We start from the raw sequence: 17,317 nt of genomic DNA on the forward strand, positions 1-17,317 counted from the left end.
GCCTTCAAGGCCGGTGGATGCCCTCCTCCGTTACGAAAGAGGATATCAAGAAGTTGAGGGAGGCTAGATACCTGACCGCCGAGGTTTCGCATCGGCTGCCTGCCCGAGGGCAGGTCGTCCCTACTCCCGAACCCAACGAGAACGTTGTGTTCATCTCCCACTTCCTCCGAGGTCTAGGCCTCACTCTGGATCCCTTCATTAGGGGTTTGATGTTCTATTACAGGCTAGATTTCCACGATCTAGCCCCGGACTCCTTTCTCCACATCTCGGCATTTATTGTCGTATGTGAGGCCTTCCTCCGCATTACCCCTCACTTCGGCCTGTGGCTCAAGACTTTTGACGTGAAGCCGAAGATGGTCGAGGGGCAGCATGTAGCGTGCGGAGGTGCATTAATAAGCAAGATCGCTAGAGCTCCATGGACAAAGGGTTCCTTTCCAGAGGAGTCCGGATTATGGCAACGGGAGTGGTTTTACATCACAACTCCCAGAAGTGCCAAGTGGGTGGCTGCTGTCGGATTTCGGGTTCCGGCAGACCCTTGAGGTTCGAACACTGGGGTGCGCATGGAGATTTTGCCTCCTACCTTCCTGCACCCCTCCGCCTTGCTAGGATCTGAACTAAGGAAAGAACAACGCAAGAGACACAGGGTTTATACTGGTTCGGGCCACCGTTGTGGTGTAATACCCTACTCCAGTGTGCGGTGTGGTGGATTGCCTCTTGGGCTGATGATGATGAACAATACAAGGAAGAACAGCCTCACGAGGGTCTGTTCTTAGCTGGGGCGATGACTGCTGGGAGGAGCTCAGTCACCTTTCTCTCTCTCTTTCTTTCTGATCTTCTCTATCCTTTGATCCCTCCGGCTCGGCTCTCTTTTCTGCCCCCCTTTGGCTCTGTGGGTGGCTGGTCCTATTTATAGAGGCCCCGGTCCTCTTCCCAAATATCGAGCGGGAAGGTAGCCAACAATGGCGGGCTAATTTGAAGGAGGGCAACTAGTATCAACTATCCTGACAAAAGTAGTCTTCGCCTACGCAAAGCTCTGGTGATGACGCCGTCTTGGGCTCCACGGTGACCTCCATCTCGTAGTCCTCCTGGTCTTGGTCTCGTTGCACCGAAACGGCAACCTTTGCCTGATGCCTCGGTACTCCACGGCTGCGCTTGCCCCCTTTGCACCAAAGAGGAAGGGAGGACACTGCGCGGGCTGGCACCCGCCTGGCGCCCCCAGTCGTCATGGCTTGTGTCACGGGCACCTCGTGAGGTACCCTGCCTTGATCTCTACGCCTCCTCATGAGCCAGCCTGACGAGGCCGTGCCTAAGGAAGCTCCGCGTCGTCCACCCCGCGAGACTTGGCCCCTCGCAAGGGTCTTGGGTTTGTGTTGGTGAAGATGGGCCGCACTGGGCCCCCCTTTGAGCCACGCCGCAGGCCGCAGGCAGGCAAGTCTGGGGACCCCCGTTCCCAGAACGCCGACAGTAGCCCCCGGGCCCAAGGCGCGCCCGGACTTGGCCGTGCAGGGAGGCGGAATGGCAAGAGCGAAGCGCCGTGGGCCCTAACAGCCTGCGGCCTTGGGCGCCGCATGGCGGTTGATTGGAGGTGGGCGCCTCCACTTCCCCATGGCGCCTCGGCAACTACACGGATTGGACAAGTCCCTGCATGCAAAGTGGGTCATGATTACCTGTAATCGTGGAGGTCGGCGGTTGGCCTTCGCCGGCCATAAGTATGGGACAGCGCGCGCCCTTCCAGTCCATCCCTCCTTGCTTCTCCTTCTTCCGGATCCTTGCTCCGTCTTGCTGCGATGGCTCCGATCCACCGGTTCTCGATGGCAGAGAAGGGAAAAGCTCCCCGAGAGGAGCCAGACCCACTCCCGCCGAAGAAACGGCTCGTCCCCCGTGGCCCGGACGAAGGGGCCCTTCAGGTGGTGTCGAGGCCTTGGTGCGAGCGGGTGCAGCCGGGGTTCCTGCTGCCATTGTACGCCCACGTCGAGGGCCCCGGAGGAGCTGATGCTGACCGCCATGGGCGGCGCCGCCGTCGGCGCCGACGGGTCACGAAGGTGTGGGTCGTCCCCCCTGGGGTCCACACCGAGGGCTCCTCCCAAGAGTTCGTGCTCCACGTCACCATCCTCTTCAGTCTTGGATCCGCCTTCCTCCCTTCTTCGCCTCCATCATCCCGCAGGGGGAGCTCCTGGAGCTCTGGCTGCAGCACGCCGGCTGCAGCACCCTCGCCACCGAGGCAGAGGTCGCGGTCGTTGCCCCGGGCGAGGTCTTCATGACTCGGGGCTGGAGAGAGATTGCTCGGGTTTGCAGGGTAAGGGGCGTCTTCGCGGTCCAGTTGGATTACGACGGTGCTTCGGTGATGCTCTTCAAGGTCTTCGATGCGAGCGGGTGCCGGCTGGAGTGCTGCCCCGGGGAAGGTGGCCCGGACCCTGCCGCGACGAGGACTGGGCCCGCCGACCGCTCCCTTGGCGGCTCCTCAGGCAGTGGAGGCGTCGGAGGCTCCGGCGACTCCGGCGAGCTCTTCGCGACTCCGGAGACGAGCGACGACAGCTACGAGCCCCCGAGCCAGCGCCGCTCCTGGAGTAGGGCGGGCTCGTCAGGCCGCCGCCGTCTCTGATCTGGATGGGGTTGGCGTCGGTGCTTGATGGCCCACTGTTGATGATGGTGTCTTTTGCAGGGTCGCGCGTAGTTTGTGTCCCTTTAGGATCTGTTCCCTGCGAGGAATTAAAAACGCGTCCCGTGGGGGCTTGTAAGGTGCCTGTGATCCTGTTTTGTCAATATAACCCTTGTCGTAGAATTGCGCGAGTTGCTCATTCCGTCATAGCTCTGTCCTCCCTTTCGAACCTCACGAGGGCTTGGTGCTCTGCGCCGACGGGTCCCAGTCCCAAGGCGGCTTCAGCCGTCGCTGGTATGCCAGGTCGCAATGCCGTGGTCAAGGCCAGGAGGTGAGCGACCCGGAGTCCGGTAAGAGCCCCTGAGTCGCGATGCTCAGGAGGTCCCCCTTGGCACCCAAGCAGCCGTTGTTTGGTGAGAAAGGAGAGCGGCGTCGCTAACACGGGGTAGCATTAGGTGCGGGGATGGTGCCGCGGCAGCTTGTGCTTCCGGGTGATGACTTATCTCGAGGATCAGGGGCCGCTCTCTAGTGTGTCGCCGGATCCGTGCATCGGCACACGCGAGGTTGCTCGGCGAGGTCCTCGTGTGTCTCTCCCCTCTCGCCTTTGCTCCCCTTTCTGCTCTACATCCTCGGGTCCCGGCCCTCGAGCGAGTCTCAGCCGTCGCTGGTATGCCAGGTCGCGATGCCGTGGTCAAGGCCAGAGGGTGAGGGCTGGAGAGCCAGTAGGAGCCCTGAGTCGCGATGCTCAGGCACCCCCCCTTTAACGTGCAACCGGTTCGCGCGGATGAGAGCGAAGGAGACACCACAAGGGCCTGGCCTGACGCAGCTCCTTCAGGAGGCCCTGCAGGTCCATCATAGAAAAAACAAGGGGTTGCCATGACAATTGACGGTCAGCCGTTGGTTGCTTCCGAGGGGTAGTGAGGCACTGAAGGCTTGACGAGGTGACGCTATGCGGGGTTGCCGCGGCCAGAGCTCAGCCATCCAGGTTTGTCGGCGTTGCAGGGACGGACCCATGCGCAAGCGTCGTGCCGTTTGGGAGCAGCTCCGTTAGTTGGCGTCAGCTGAGCAGGCAACTAGGTAAAACACATTAGCCGCGAAGGAGTGGATTCGTTCAAGTAGATGCTGGGAATGCGGACATCACTGGGTCTGGCCCGAGCGACTTGGGGGGTCATGCAGCCTGAGGGGCGCCCCCAACAAGGTAAGCTAACAACATGGAATAAAAAGGGATACATGCTGCAGGGACGGACCCACGCGGCCTGGGAATAATGCAGCCCTGGGGGGCGCTCCCAGCTAGAAATAAAACTCGAAAGATGTCACCTGATGATGCTGAGGACGAAGGAGCGTTGGTGTAGCAGGCTCGGTGGACTGCGGGAGCCGATCCTCATGAGCCCCCAGGCCCAGGGGCCTCGAGGGGCTCCGGAGGAGCTGGCGGCTCCTCATGGGCCATCTCCATCCCTGCCAGGGCTGCGGAACGCCCTGCCTCTCGTGCCTCCGTGATGCCCCTCATGAGGCGCCGGTACGTGTCAGCCGCGTTCGGCAAGCCGTAAGGCATGCGAACGTAGCTGTGGGGTGGGCCTCCACAGCGCCCCACTCGTGAGGGCCAGAGGCGCTCCAGAGAGGCGACTCGGTTGAGCCCTGGTATGTCGATGCAGACGCGTAGCCCACCATCCTCGCCTGGATGGGGAGCCACTGCTGGTAGGCGGCGGCCGCCTTTCATGACTCTTGACTCCTATAGCTCTTGAATGGCCTTGCTGACGAACTCCTGAGGGTCTGGATCTCCTTGCCTCGCTCCTTCTTGAGGGAAACATGCTTCGAAACATGCCTCCATGTGGTGCCCAAGCGCCTCCCTCGTGACCGAGGCTAGGTCGGTGGCCCTCCAGGGGAGAGCCCCCGATCCCTGCTTGAGGAGGGCGCCGGGCGTGCTTTCCTATGCGATGGAAGGAGGTTGCCCCTGGGCAGAGGCGGGCCCAGAGGGGCCTGCCTCCTGAGTGGTCGGGCCGGACGATGTCTTCTTCTTCTTAGGGGCGGTCTCGGGAGGCCTCCTGCTTCCACGATCCGGGTCTTCCAGTGACGCGGCCTGAAAGGCTCGTTCCAGGGAACACACCGCGTCCTTCTCTTCACATGGCACTATGATGACTCCGCCGCTTCCTGGCATCTTGAGGACGTTGTAGCCGTGGTGAGTTACGGCCATGAACTTTGCCAGCGCTGGGTACCCAAGGATGGCGTTGTACGGCAGGCGAATGTGAGCGACGTCGAAGTCGATGAACTCGGTGCGGTAGTTGTCGCGTGCCCCGAAGGTGACAGGGAGGCGGACCTGCCCAATCGGGACCGTGGAGCCATCGGTGATACCGGAGAAAGGCTTGGTTGGCTGAAGCTGGCTGTAGGGCACTTGGAGGTTGTTGAATGTTTCCACGGACAGGACGTTGAGCCCTGCACTGCCATCGATGAGGGTCTTGGTGACCACCACGTTGCTGATGATTGGGGAACAAAGCATCGGGAGAACTCCGGCTGTAGCCGCACACTTGAGCTGATCTGCTGAGCTGAACGGTATGGCGCACGCCGACCACCTGAGAGGGCGTGTGGCTTCGAGCCTGGGGAAGATGCGCTGAGAGGCTGGGGCTTGTGCCCCGACCAGGATGCGGGTGATCGCACGCGGCTCCTGGAAGCCCCCAGCCCCTCGTCCTGGTGGCGGTCCTCGTTTCTCCTTGGCTGCGACTGCAGCGGTGGGAGGCATGCGTTGCCTTGCGGGCGATCCTCGCGAGGCTGATCCCCCAGTCTCCTTCGCAAGGCTGATCCCTCCAGCCTCCCTCGCGAGGCGGGTCTTGCCAGCGATCCTCGCGAGGTTGATCGCGCCACCCTTGGCGCGGGCCACGGTCTTCCCAGCGTCCTGCGTTCCTTCCTCCTCCTCGGCCGTAGCCCCGGTCACTGCGGTCAGGGCGACGGCCGATCCTTCCTTCTCGCACGGCTCGGAGCTCTTGACATTCGTTGGTGTTGTGGGTGTGGAGGTCGTGGTACACACAGTACCGGCTGCCCTTGGAAGGTTCGGGCTGATCTCTGCCCCGCTTGGTGTCTGGTTCTGCCGCGAGCACGGCAGCCCCCTTGCGCTTCACATCCTTGGCCTTGGGCTTCTTCTCTTCTGGGTCTGCGGCAGGCAGCTCGAGGAGGGAGAGACGCCCTTCCTCGGCCCTGGCGCACTTGGTTGCCAGGTTGAACAGTTCCAAGGAAGTGCACAGGTCTTCGTGCATCGCCAGCTCCTCCTTCATCTTGACGTCGCGCACGCCGTCGGAGAAGGCCGAGATGATGGCCTCCTCAGTCACCTTGGGGATCTTGAGGCGCGCGTTGTTGAAGCGCTGGATGTACTTCTGCAGGGTCTCCCCGGGCTGTTGCTTGATGCGGCGCATGTCGCTCACGGCGGGTGGCCGGTCGCGAGTGCCTTGGAAGTTGGCGATGAAGCGGGTGCGCATCTCGTCCCAGGAGGAGATTGTGCCTGGAGCCAGGTTCAGGAGCCAGGTGCGGGCTCCGTCCTTGAGTGCCATGGGGAACCAGTTAGCCATGACCTTCTCGTCTCCATTGGCAGCTTCGATGCCCAGCTCGTAGAGCTGGAGGAACTCCGCAGGGTCAGCCGTGCCGTCGTAGCGAGGAGGCAGGTCTGGCTTGAACTTGCCGGGCCACGCGACGTTGTGTAGCTCGGCGGTGAAGGCGCGGCAGCCTGCTGTGGCCACAGGAGGCCTTGGATGACGGGGAACTTGGTCTTGCATGTCCCCACGCGCTGCAGCTGGGAGCAGCGCGGGGTCTTGACGCGCGGGAGCAGGAGCATGGTCGCGACGTGCTGGAGCAGGGAGCGCTCGGGCAGCTTCTTGCGGGCGAGGGACTTCTTGACAGCTCTGCTCTTGCTGCGCTGGCGCCTGACGGAGCGGGTTCGGCCCAGGGGCCACGCGCCTTGGAGCCATGGCGCCTTCCTGAGGAGGAGGCGGCCGGGGCGCCGCCGGAGCTTCATTGCCCGCGTGGGGCGGGGTGCGGTGCAGCGGAACGGACGGCGCAGGAGAGCCCCCTGCGGCGCGGACGAGCTCGGCGACGCGGTCGAGCCATTCTTCGTAGACGTCGTCGACGGGACGGTAGCGCAGGAGCTCGTTCGCCGCGATGAGTGCAGCCCGAGCCTCCATGGGCGCGCGAAGCGTGCGGGACGAAGAACCAGCTGGGGTGAGCGAGGGAGTCGCGGTGCGGCCATCTTGCCGCATGGACGGATGCTGGGACGATGCTTGATGCTCGTCCCTCGCCGGGCCGGTGGCGGCGTTGACGGCAGGTGACGGGGAATGGCAAGGTCGCCCACCGACAGGGGCCGTCTAGGCGACGCGGGAAGCGAGCGCGGCCCGGCGCTCAGCGCGGGCCCGACGAGCGTCAGACATGGGCGTGATGGTCGGAGGAGAACGGGGTGGTGGAAGACGAATCCCGGCGCACCCCTACCTGGCGCGCCAGATGTCGGATTTCGGGTTCCGGCAGACCCTTGAGGTTCGAACACTGGGGTGCGCGCGGAGATTTCGCCTCCTACCTTCCTGCACCCCTCCGCCTTGCTAGGATCTGAACTAAGGAAAGAACAACGCAAGAGACACAGGGTTTATACTGGTTCGGGCCACCGTTGTGGTGTAATACCCTACTCCAGTGTGCGGTGTGGTGGATTGCCTCTTGGGCTGATGATGATGAACAATACAAGGAAGAACAGCCTCACGAGGGTCTATTCTTAGCTGGGGCGATGACTGCTGGGAGGAGCTCAGTCACCTTTCTCTCTCTCTTTCTTTCTGATCTTCTCTATCCTTTGATCCCTCCGGCTCGGCTCTCTTTTCCGCCCCCCTTTGGCTCTGTGGGTGGCTGGTCCTATTTATAGAGGCCCTGGTCCTCTTCCCAAATATCGAGCGGGAAGGGAGCCAACAATGGCGGGCTAATTTGAAGGGGGACAGCTAGTATCAACTATCCTGACAAAATTAGTCTTCGCCTGCGCAAAGCTCTGGTGATGACGCCGTCTTGGGCTCCACGGTGACCTCCATCTCGTAGTCCTCCTGGTCTTGGTCTCGTTGCACCGAAACGGAAACCTTTGCCTGATGCCTCGGTAATCCGCGGCTGCGCTTGCCCCCTTTGCACCAAAGAGGAAGGGAGGACACTGCGCGGGCTGGCACCCGCCTGGCGCCCCCGATCGTCATGGCTTGCGTCACGGGCACCTCGTCAGGTACCCCGCCTTGGTCTCTCCGCCTCCTCGTGAGCCAGCCTGACGAGGCCGTGCCTGAGGAAGCTCCGCGTCATCCGCCCCGCGAGGCTTGGCCCCTCGCGAGGGTCTTGGGTTTGTGTTGGTGAAGATGGGCCGCGCTGGGCCCCCCTTTGAGCCACGCCGCAGGCCGCAGGCAGGCAAGTCTGGGGGCCCCCGTTCCCAGAACTCCGACAGCTGCCCCTGCTTTCCGCTCGGGCCCTCCACCACAAATGATGTCATGGATTAGCGGAGGGCTGAGCTGGGGTCCAGCCAAGGACGTGCCTATACTGCAGAGCCGCATTCAAGATCTCTTCGAAGGAGATTTCAGTTTGGTTACGGTGGTGCAAGTCATGCTGGTTCATCAAGTCCAGCCTTGCAAATGCCGGCCCCTCCGCATGTGGGAGTTCAACCCAGAAGGACCGTGCACTATTTAGAATTTCCTCAGCCTAACGCACGAGGTGATGTATAAATCATTCTTTGGACCTCAAATAGAGTGTCCGGATACTACCGAGGACGTGGGCCTGAGCAGCAACCGCACCGCCGACCAAGTAAGTAATCCTCTAGCCGAACACACCGTCTTTCATTTATCATGACGTCATTCTGAGAAATCGCTCTTTGACCAGGACTGGCTAACAAAGGCGAAGATTATTCGGTGTTCGGCCCCCCTTCCTGAGGGTTTGGACTAGGGCTGGAAAAAAAGCTCGAAGCTCGTGAGCTAAACGAGTAGCTCGTGACTCGGCTCGAATCGACTCGAACTCGAAGAATAATGAGTCAACCCTAGCTTTAGTTTAAGATCGTTTATAGACCAAGTTAAACGAGCCAATATCACAAGTACTCGTGTAACTCGTTAGGCTCGGTACAATAGATCAGCCACTCCCAATACAAAAAAAAAGATCAGCCACTCAGCACCCTATGTCCTAGGCGCACAACACAAGGCCTAGCCGGTGAAGGCCCAACCGCATAGGAGACTCAAGCGTTAGAAGGAAATTACTATTGTTAGTGATATATATGTTCAATATATACATAATCATTTTTATAATATTTGAGGGTTTTATGTTCATATCTTTAACGAGCTTAACAAGCTAAACGAGCCAGCTCACGAGTTATACGAGTCGAGCCAATCTTGGATTTGAGCTCGTTATAATAACGAGTCGAGTCGAGCTAGCTCGTTAACGAAACGAGCTCTAGCGAGTCGAGCCGAGCTGGCTCGACTCGACTTGAATTCTAGCCCTAGTTTGGACAATCCGGTACTGGAAAAGATGCTCGAGCTAGCACCTTTCCCGGAGCCCTCAAAGGAAGATAAAGGGGGAATAATGAGGGCGAAAGCGGGCCCCCACCGCTACCAATTCCAACCGAGGGAATGAGCGCCTCCGCGAGGGAGGATAACAAAGGGGAAGAATCTGACATTCTCTTGCCCCGGGGAAGGAAGAGGACCGCCTCTGAAGATTCGAAAGCCAAGGCTTCCAAACGGGAGAAGAAATCTCCACCAGAGGGTCCGGCCCCGGAGGGTGCTCTTGTCACACAAAGTCCGTGCGGAGATCAGCCCTCTAACGAGTTGTAAGTTATCGAAAAATACTTGATAGTAAAGATATTCTACCTTTCTTCCAAGGAAAATAACTAAAGCATTTATCTTGCAGTTCGGATCTCAGCCCTTCTCAGCAAAGCTCCTCTTCGGGGGATCTTCTTCCAGAGATGATGGAGAGCGAAACACCTCCCCGGACTCCTCCGCTCAAGAAGCGGGCGACCTTGAAGTGTCGTCTCGGAGGGCCTCCCCGGATCCGGTGAGGCCAGAAGATAATCCTATGGTCACCCGAAGTCCCCAGTATCCGGCTCTTGAAGAGAGCAAACAAAAGAGTCCGGCATCGTCTGGTATGCGGTCGGACGTACTGAGGGAGCTGTTGGAGCGAGCGGCCATCTCAGAAGAACACCGTATGTTGATGGGTACGGTGATGGAAAGAATTTCATCCGCCGAAAGCGGATTGCATGAGGCCTTTATGAGTCTACTGATGGGCTTTGAGGTACATGAAATGATATACTTTTTGATAGTACCGCACATTTTTAGGTGTGCCCTGTGTAGATAGTAGCCCCTGAGACTCTGGTTGTCGTCGAGAACGGCGGCGAACAGAGGATCGTAATCCTAGGTAATAACCAAACCGCCTTTATGTGCAGGTGGCTGGAGCTCCGGTGGCTGGCCGGACTCATGAGATTGCCAAACTAAAGCGGCAACTGGATGCGGCAGATGCCGACATAGAGCTTGTTAATAAGCGGCTTGACGAGGCACAGGGTAAGTGATATTTTCTCGTGAATGTCACAAAGTAAGAGCAGCATAACGCCAGTATCTTTAATATGTTGTGACTGCAGATGGAGCTGCCACCGTGGAGACCCTTCGTGCGGAACTTGCCCGAGCCAAAGAACAAGCAAGGAGTAGTAATGCGGCTGCTTTGAAGGCGGCCGAAGAGTTAAGAGCCGAGAAGGCCGCGCATTGCAAGAGCAAAGAGAAGATGGCCAAGATGGCTGTAAAGTTAAAAGACACTGCCGACCATTGCCAGTTCCTTGAAGAAGAGAACCGAGCGAAGGCGACGGACCTCGAAAAGGCCATGATGGCGGCCAAAGACACCCGCTCTGTCATGAGGGAAAAGAAGGAAGAGCTGCGTGAAGCTGGTGATATTGTGGCTGGGAAGCACTTTTTGCTGCGTGAAGTTCGGAGATCCACGGTATGCCCCTCTGGATCGACTGTGGAGTTCGGCAGATGCATATCTGGATTTGACGGCGAGTGTTGTCGATGCGGCCGAATACTTCCGAGATCAAACAGATCGTGAAGTGGACAAGCTGTTCTGGTCGCAGTTTAACATTCCAGAGCGTCTGCTTCCATTGACTGATAAGCTAGCCGAATGGGCCGAACTCAATAGGTTGTCCGGACTCACCATGAGGTCTGTCGTGGATCAGCTGTGGCCGGAAAGGCCAAGGCCGAACAGTTATTTTAGCCTGGTGCAGCAGTTCCTTGGTGCGGTGTCGCGCATCAATGTGATGAAGAGGTCGGCGTCAATAGAGGGCTTGCAGATGGCCCTTGCCCGTGTCAAAGCATACTGGGCGGAGATGGATGCTACCACTGTTGCGGCGCAGGGTTCGGCCATAGGCCAAGTGGCTGCTGAGCACTATTTTGAAGAAGTTCTTGAGGGTGCTCGTTTGATAGAGGCCCAGTGCTTGAAGAATATTATGTTTGAGTGACATGTATTCCCATTGTAAAAACAATGTTTACTTTTGCCTAAAAGTAATATGATGCCTCCTGTGCGGCCGTTTATGTATATATGTATATAATGCGGAGGTGTTCGCAGAAGACGCGTGTTCACACTTAATCCAACGTCTTGGTCCTATTAAGGAGGTGATAGCGCAGCGAACGAGGCAACCGGACTATAATGCTTTAACACTTTCACTTAGCCATAGGAGTTTGACGGTGGGGCTACTATATAGCCCCTGGTGGCTCCGCACTCTCCCGAATTCGGGGTGCGTACATGCCTGGCCGGGAAACGGCCCTTCGTTAAGGCGGAGGAATTCTAACATTCCGATAGGTCATCGAGTGGTTGACCAGTCTCACGCTATATCATGACAGTCAGTTTTCGGCTTTCTCTACTGAGGTGCTCGTCCGGATGAACCTGGGCACAATCGCAGTAGTTCTCCTGGTGTCGCCTTAGCCGATAGAGCGGAACGTAACGCAGCAAAACACAGGAGCCGGGCAAACCCAACATTTGACCAAAGACATGATTCGGAGATGATGCATATAAGGCCAATCTCGCGATGCTGAACACTCCCTAAGGTATTCGGTCTTTATGGTATAAACCGGGCCTAAACAGTGCCCTTTGTAAGAAGCCCCTGGTGTCCAGGTACGTGCATTATTCTGACGTGGCCACATGCCAAGACGTCAGCATCCTTCTCAATGGAACTGAGAATCCGATGGATGTGTATCAACAAGAGACAGTAAGAAAGGTTTACGCAGGGTCTTAATCTAAAAAGAATCCTTGGAATGGGTCCCTGCTGCACGTCTGCGCCTGTGTCTCCATTGTGACGTATCCTGGACGGGTGTAGCACGATGGTCATCTGTAAAACAGAGGAACTTAGGTGAAAAGTTGTCATGCAAAAAGGTAGGTTATATTTAAACAAACCATGCACAATTCAAGAGGAGCGAAAATTGCCACTTGTTTACGCGCATGGAGCCCCTTGTTTTTATAACAGGGGTGTGGCCGTCGAACCTATATGGACTACATATAGCTGCGCCGGAATCATCTGATCGTGTTCATGGTCTTGACGATCTATCAAATGCTTTAGTTGTTGAGGCCGTTTTAGTGTGCGGCTGCCGAGGCAGTCGCACTCTCTTCGGCGCGCAAGGATCGCTCAATATTTCCACTTACTGTAATGATGCTACATGGACCGGGCATCTTAAGCGTGAGGGAAGCCTAATGCAGTATTGCGTTGAAGCGAGCAAAAGCTTCGCGTCCGAGTAGTGCTTGATAGCCACTTTGGAACGGAGCAATGTGGAAGGTTAAATTTTCGCTACGGAAGTTATCGGGGAAGCCGAATATAACCTCTAGTAGCAGGGAGCTCGTGCAATGAGCCCCTGAGCCTGGCATTACTCCTCTAAAGGTAGTATTGCTGTGGCAAATTTTTGTTGGGTCTATCCCCATTTTGCAGACTGTGTCCTGATATATCAGGTTTAGACTGCTGCCACCGTCCATCGGGACTCATGTGAAGAGGTATTCATCAATTATTGGGTCTAATACCAAGGCAGCCCATCCTGCACGCCGGATATTTGCTGAGTAATCCCGATGGTCGAAAGTGATCGGTTGAGACGACCAGTGGCAGGACTCCGCGATGATAGGCCCTTGGGCATATTTCTCTGGGAGTGCCGCATTGTTTCTCCCCTTGATCACGTGTAACACGTTTACTGTTTTGACTTCTAGTGGAAATTTCTTTTGTTGCCCAGTGTCTTGCTTGAGAGGCTCATCCTCGTCTTCGCTTGGTGTATCCTTCCCCTTGTGTACGGCGTTGAGCTTGCCGGACTACTTGAAGACCCAACATTCTCTGTGGGTATGATTTGCAGTCTTATCGGGGGTGCTATGGATCTGACATATTTGGTCTAGAATTTTGTTTAAGCTGGACAGTTCATCTCTGGTGCCTTTAGAGGGCGTCTTTTGCTGACCTTGCCGAGAGCTTCCGAATCTGGCGTTTACCGCCGTGCTCTTCGGGCTGTCTTCTTTATTCCGGCGCTTATTTTTGTTGCGTCGGGATTTCCCGTTTCCATTCCTGTCTTCGGTTGTATTTGGGTCGCTGGTGCTACATCGGGCTAACCATCTATCCTCGCCCGCGCAAAAGCGGGTCATGAGGCTTGTTAATGGTGCCAATGTTCTCGGCTTTTCTTGGCCGAGGTGTCTGGCAAGCCATTCGTCTCGGACGCTGTGCTTAAAAGCTGCCAAGGCTTCGGCGTCCGGATAGTCGACTATTTGGTTCTTTTTAGTAAGAAACCTGTTCCAAAGCTTTCGGGCTGACACTCCGGGCTGTTGAGTTATATGACTCAAATCGTCCGCATCCGGAGGTCGGACATAAGTCCCTTGAAAATTTGCCCGAAAAGCGTCTTCGAGCTCTTCCCAGCTTCCAATGGAGCTTTCAGGGAGGCTTTTAAGCCAGTGCCGAGCTGGCCCTTTGAGCTTGAGGGGTAAGTACTTGATGGCGTGGAGATCATCTCCTCGAGCCGTATGGATATGGAGGATATAGTCCTCAATCCAGACCCCAGGGTCTGTTGTTCCGTCGTATGCCTCTATGTTTACGGGTTTGAATCCCTCTAGAAATTCATGGTCCAGCACCTCGTCGGTGAAACATAGGGGGTGTGCGGCACCCCTGTATCTGGGTGTACCGTGGTGTTCGGATGTTTGTTGTGTTGCATCGTATGCTGGATCGCGCTTGCGTGGTCCATAGATGGATCTGGCTGCGCCGTCCTTTTGATACGAGCCCTCGCGTGGATCGCGTATTGGCTTATGTGCGGCGTTGTTTGCCGCTCTATGTTGGCCGTGAGGTCGTCTATCCGGCCAGATGGCCGTTTTAATTTTTGGTTGCGGGGGATCTAAGGCCTCCTCATCGAATTCAGGTAGCAACTTCCGCTTCGGGTAGCTCTTGGTGTGGCGATTACCGCCATACTTCGCTGCTGTGTTGAGTACTTTACTCCATATGATTCTGAGTGTGTCTTGCGTAGCCTTGAGCCTTTGCTTCTGCTTTTTTAGACTCCTCGCGGTGGCAACAAGCCTTTGATGGGCATTCTGTTGCTCCGGGTGTCTGTCCGGACTATTATCTTTGATAGACTCGGGTTGTTTGGTTTGATTCTCCGTGTTGCCATGGTCCGGCGATGGTTCACCCTGCTCTAACGCTAGGTCTATATGATCATTGTTTCTGCCGAGGCGAGATTTGGAGCGGCGCTTATGCCGCCGCTTTGACTGCTTCTCGAGGGGACAACCCTTCGTTGCGTCCTTCAGTTCCTCGTCATCGTTTTCTTTTGGTGTGTCCACCATGTACACGTCATGTGATGAAGTGGGCGTCCAGTGCCCTGTGGGCAGTGGTTCCTGTTCGTCTCCTGCATCGTCGTCCATACCGTCGATGTCTTCGTAGTCGAAGTCGAGCATGTCGGTTAAGTCATCGACAGTGGATACTAAGTGGGTGGTGGGTGGGCGGCGAATTTCATCATCATCCGCATCCCAATCCTGCCGGACATAGTTCGGCCATGACTCTCCTGATAAGGAGAGAGACTTTAATGAATTCAGTATGTCGCCGAAGGGAGAGTGCTGAAAGATATTCGCGGAGGTGAACTCCATGATTGGCGCCCAGTCGGATTTGATAGGCACGGGCGCAGGCGGTTCGAAGTCCGTGGCCAGGGAAGGATCCGGCAGTTTGGCAACACGGCTCTCGTGAAGGGTAAGGTCGATATTTGGCTCAATCGCCGCTGAGGATACGGCCTCCGTGACGGGGTCTATCCACCCGTCCTTGGATGGCGCAACTGGCTCCGAATGGAGGCTCGGAGCAGCTGCCGGTGCGATCTCCTGAATACGGTCCGATGGTAGAGCTAAATCGTACTCATCGTGACCGCGTGGCGCACAAGGCAGGGGCTCGAATCCATCAAAGATCAAGTCTCCGCGGATATCGGCCATGTAATTTAAGCTTCCAAACCTGACCTGATGGTCAGGGGCATACCTTTCGATGTGCTCCAGATGGCCAAGCGAGTTGGCCCGAAGTGCGAAGCCGCCGAACACAAAGATCTGTCCGGGGAGAAAAGTCTCACCCTGGACCGCATCGCTATCGATGATAGAAGGAGCCATCAAGCCTAACGGCGACGACACAGAGGAACTCTCAATGAAAGCACCAATGTCGGTGTCAAAACCAGCGGATCTCGGGTAGGGGGTCCCGAACTGTGCGTCTAAGGCGGATGGTAACAGGAGGCAGGGGACACGATGTTTTACCCAGGTTTGGGCCCTCTTGATGGAGGTAAAAGCCTATGTCGTGCTTGATTTATTCTTCATGATATGAGTATTACAAGAGTTGATCTACCACGAGATCGGAGAGGCTAAACCCTAGAAGCTAGCCTATGGTATGATTGTATGTTGTCCTACGGACTAAAACCCTCCGGTTTATATAGACACTGGAGAGGGTTAGGATTACACAAGGTCGATTACAAAGGAGGAGATATCCATATCCGTATTGCCTAGCTTGCCTTCCACGCCAAGTAGGGTCCTATCCGGACACGGGACGAATTCTTCAATCTTGTATCTTCATAGTTCAACAGTCCGGCCAAAGGATATAGTCTGGCTGTCCGGAGACCCCCTAATCCAGGACTCCCTCAAGGGGTCCCTAGACTTGCCTGCCTGCGGCCTGCGGCGTGGCTCGAGTGGGGGCCCAGTGCGGCCCAGCTTCATCGGCTCAAACTCAAGACCCTCGCGAGGGGCCAAGCCCTGCGGGGCGGACGACAGGAAGCTTCCTCAGGAGCAGCCTCATCAGGCAGGCCTGCGAGGAGGCGGAGAGATCAAGGCAGGGGCACCTCATGAGGAGCCCGTGACGCAAGCCATGACGATCGAGATCAGGCGGGCGCCAGGCGGGCACCGGCCTGTGCAGTGTCCTTGTTTCCCCTTCAGTGGAAAGGGAACAAGCACAGTCCAAGGCATCGGACAAAGGTTACCATTCCGGTGCAACGAGACGAAGACCAGAAGAGCGGCAGGACGAAGGTCATCGGGGAGCCCAAGACGGCGTCATCACCAGTGCTTTTGGCAGCCGAAGACCACCTTTGGTCAGGATAACTTGTACTAGATGTTCCCCTTCAAAATGGCCAATTGTTGGCGCCCTTCCCGCTCACATTTTGGGAAGAGGACCCGGGCCTCTATAAGTAGGACTAGCCACCATAGAGGGAGGGGGATCCAGACCGAGTAGAACACACCGCACCAGCTCAAGAACACCTCTCGCGAGGCCATTCTTCCCCCTGTATTGTTTATCATCAGCCCCCGAGGCAATCCACCACACCACACACTGGAGTTGGGTATTACACCACATCGGTGGCCCGAACCAGTATAAACCCCCGTGTCCTTTGTCTGTTCTTCTTTCCAGCCTAGATTTCTTGCGAGCCATAGAAGCGCCAGTCGGTAGGGGAAATATCTCCGTGCGCACCCCAAAGTTCGAACCTTAAGGGTCTGCCAGAACCCAAAATCCGACATTTGGCGCACCAGGTAGGGGCGCACCGGAGTTCTCCCTCTTGACGACCCGCTCTCCACCAACATCGCGTTTCGCCCTCATGGCGGACAACGCGCCGCCCGCTCCGGCAACCGATGCCGGCACTGGGGCCGGGGGCTCCGAGCCTTGGCCCCCACCTTGCGACGGGTGCAGTGGCCGCACAAGTTCAAGCCTGAGATGCCACCACGCTACAACGGCGCGACGGATCCGTTGGTTTTTCTGCTGGCGTATGAGGAGGCCGTCCTCAAAGCCTGGGCGACGACCGGGTGATGGCCAACTGGTTTCCCATGGCCCTCGCCGGTGACCCACGCGCGTGGCTCCTCCACCTGCCGACGGCTTATGTGACCTCCTGGGAGGAGCTGCGCGACCTCTTCCTCGCTCGTTATGCCGCACAAGTTCCGCCCGTCATCGCAGCTCTCCTGGGTGGCTCACAGGCGCCACCCTCGAGCCACCACGTCAAGCCGTTCACCCGCCGGATCAGCACCGCCTCCAAGCGTCGAGAAGCCCCCCCCCCCGGGCTGGGTGGCGCCCGAGGCTGATCTAACCTTCGACTCGGATGACCACCCCTTCAACCCCATCGGTTCAGGCGCGCTCCCAATGATGTGCACCCCCACCATCTGCCAGGTGGCCGTCACCAGGACCCTCATCGACGGCGGTGCCGGCCTCAACGTGCTCTCGGCGGAGGCCTTCAGCCTCCTCCACGTGCCGCTAGACCGGCTTCTGCC

Source organism: Triticum urartu, chromosome 5A, assembly GCF_056163025.1.
Source record: "Triticum urartu cultivar PI428250 chromosome 5A, HENAU_Tu73, whole genome shotgun sequence".
Lineage (NCBI taxonomy): Eukaryota > Viridiplantae > Streptophyta > Magnoliopsida > Poales > Poaceae > Triticum > Triticum urartu.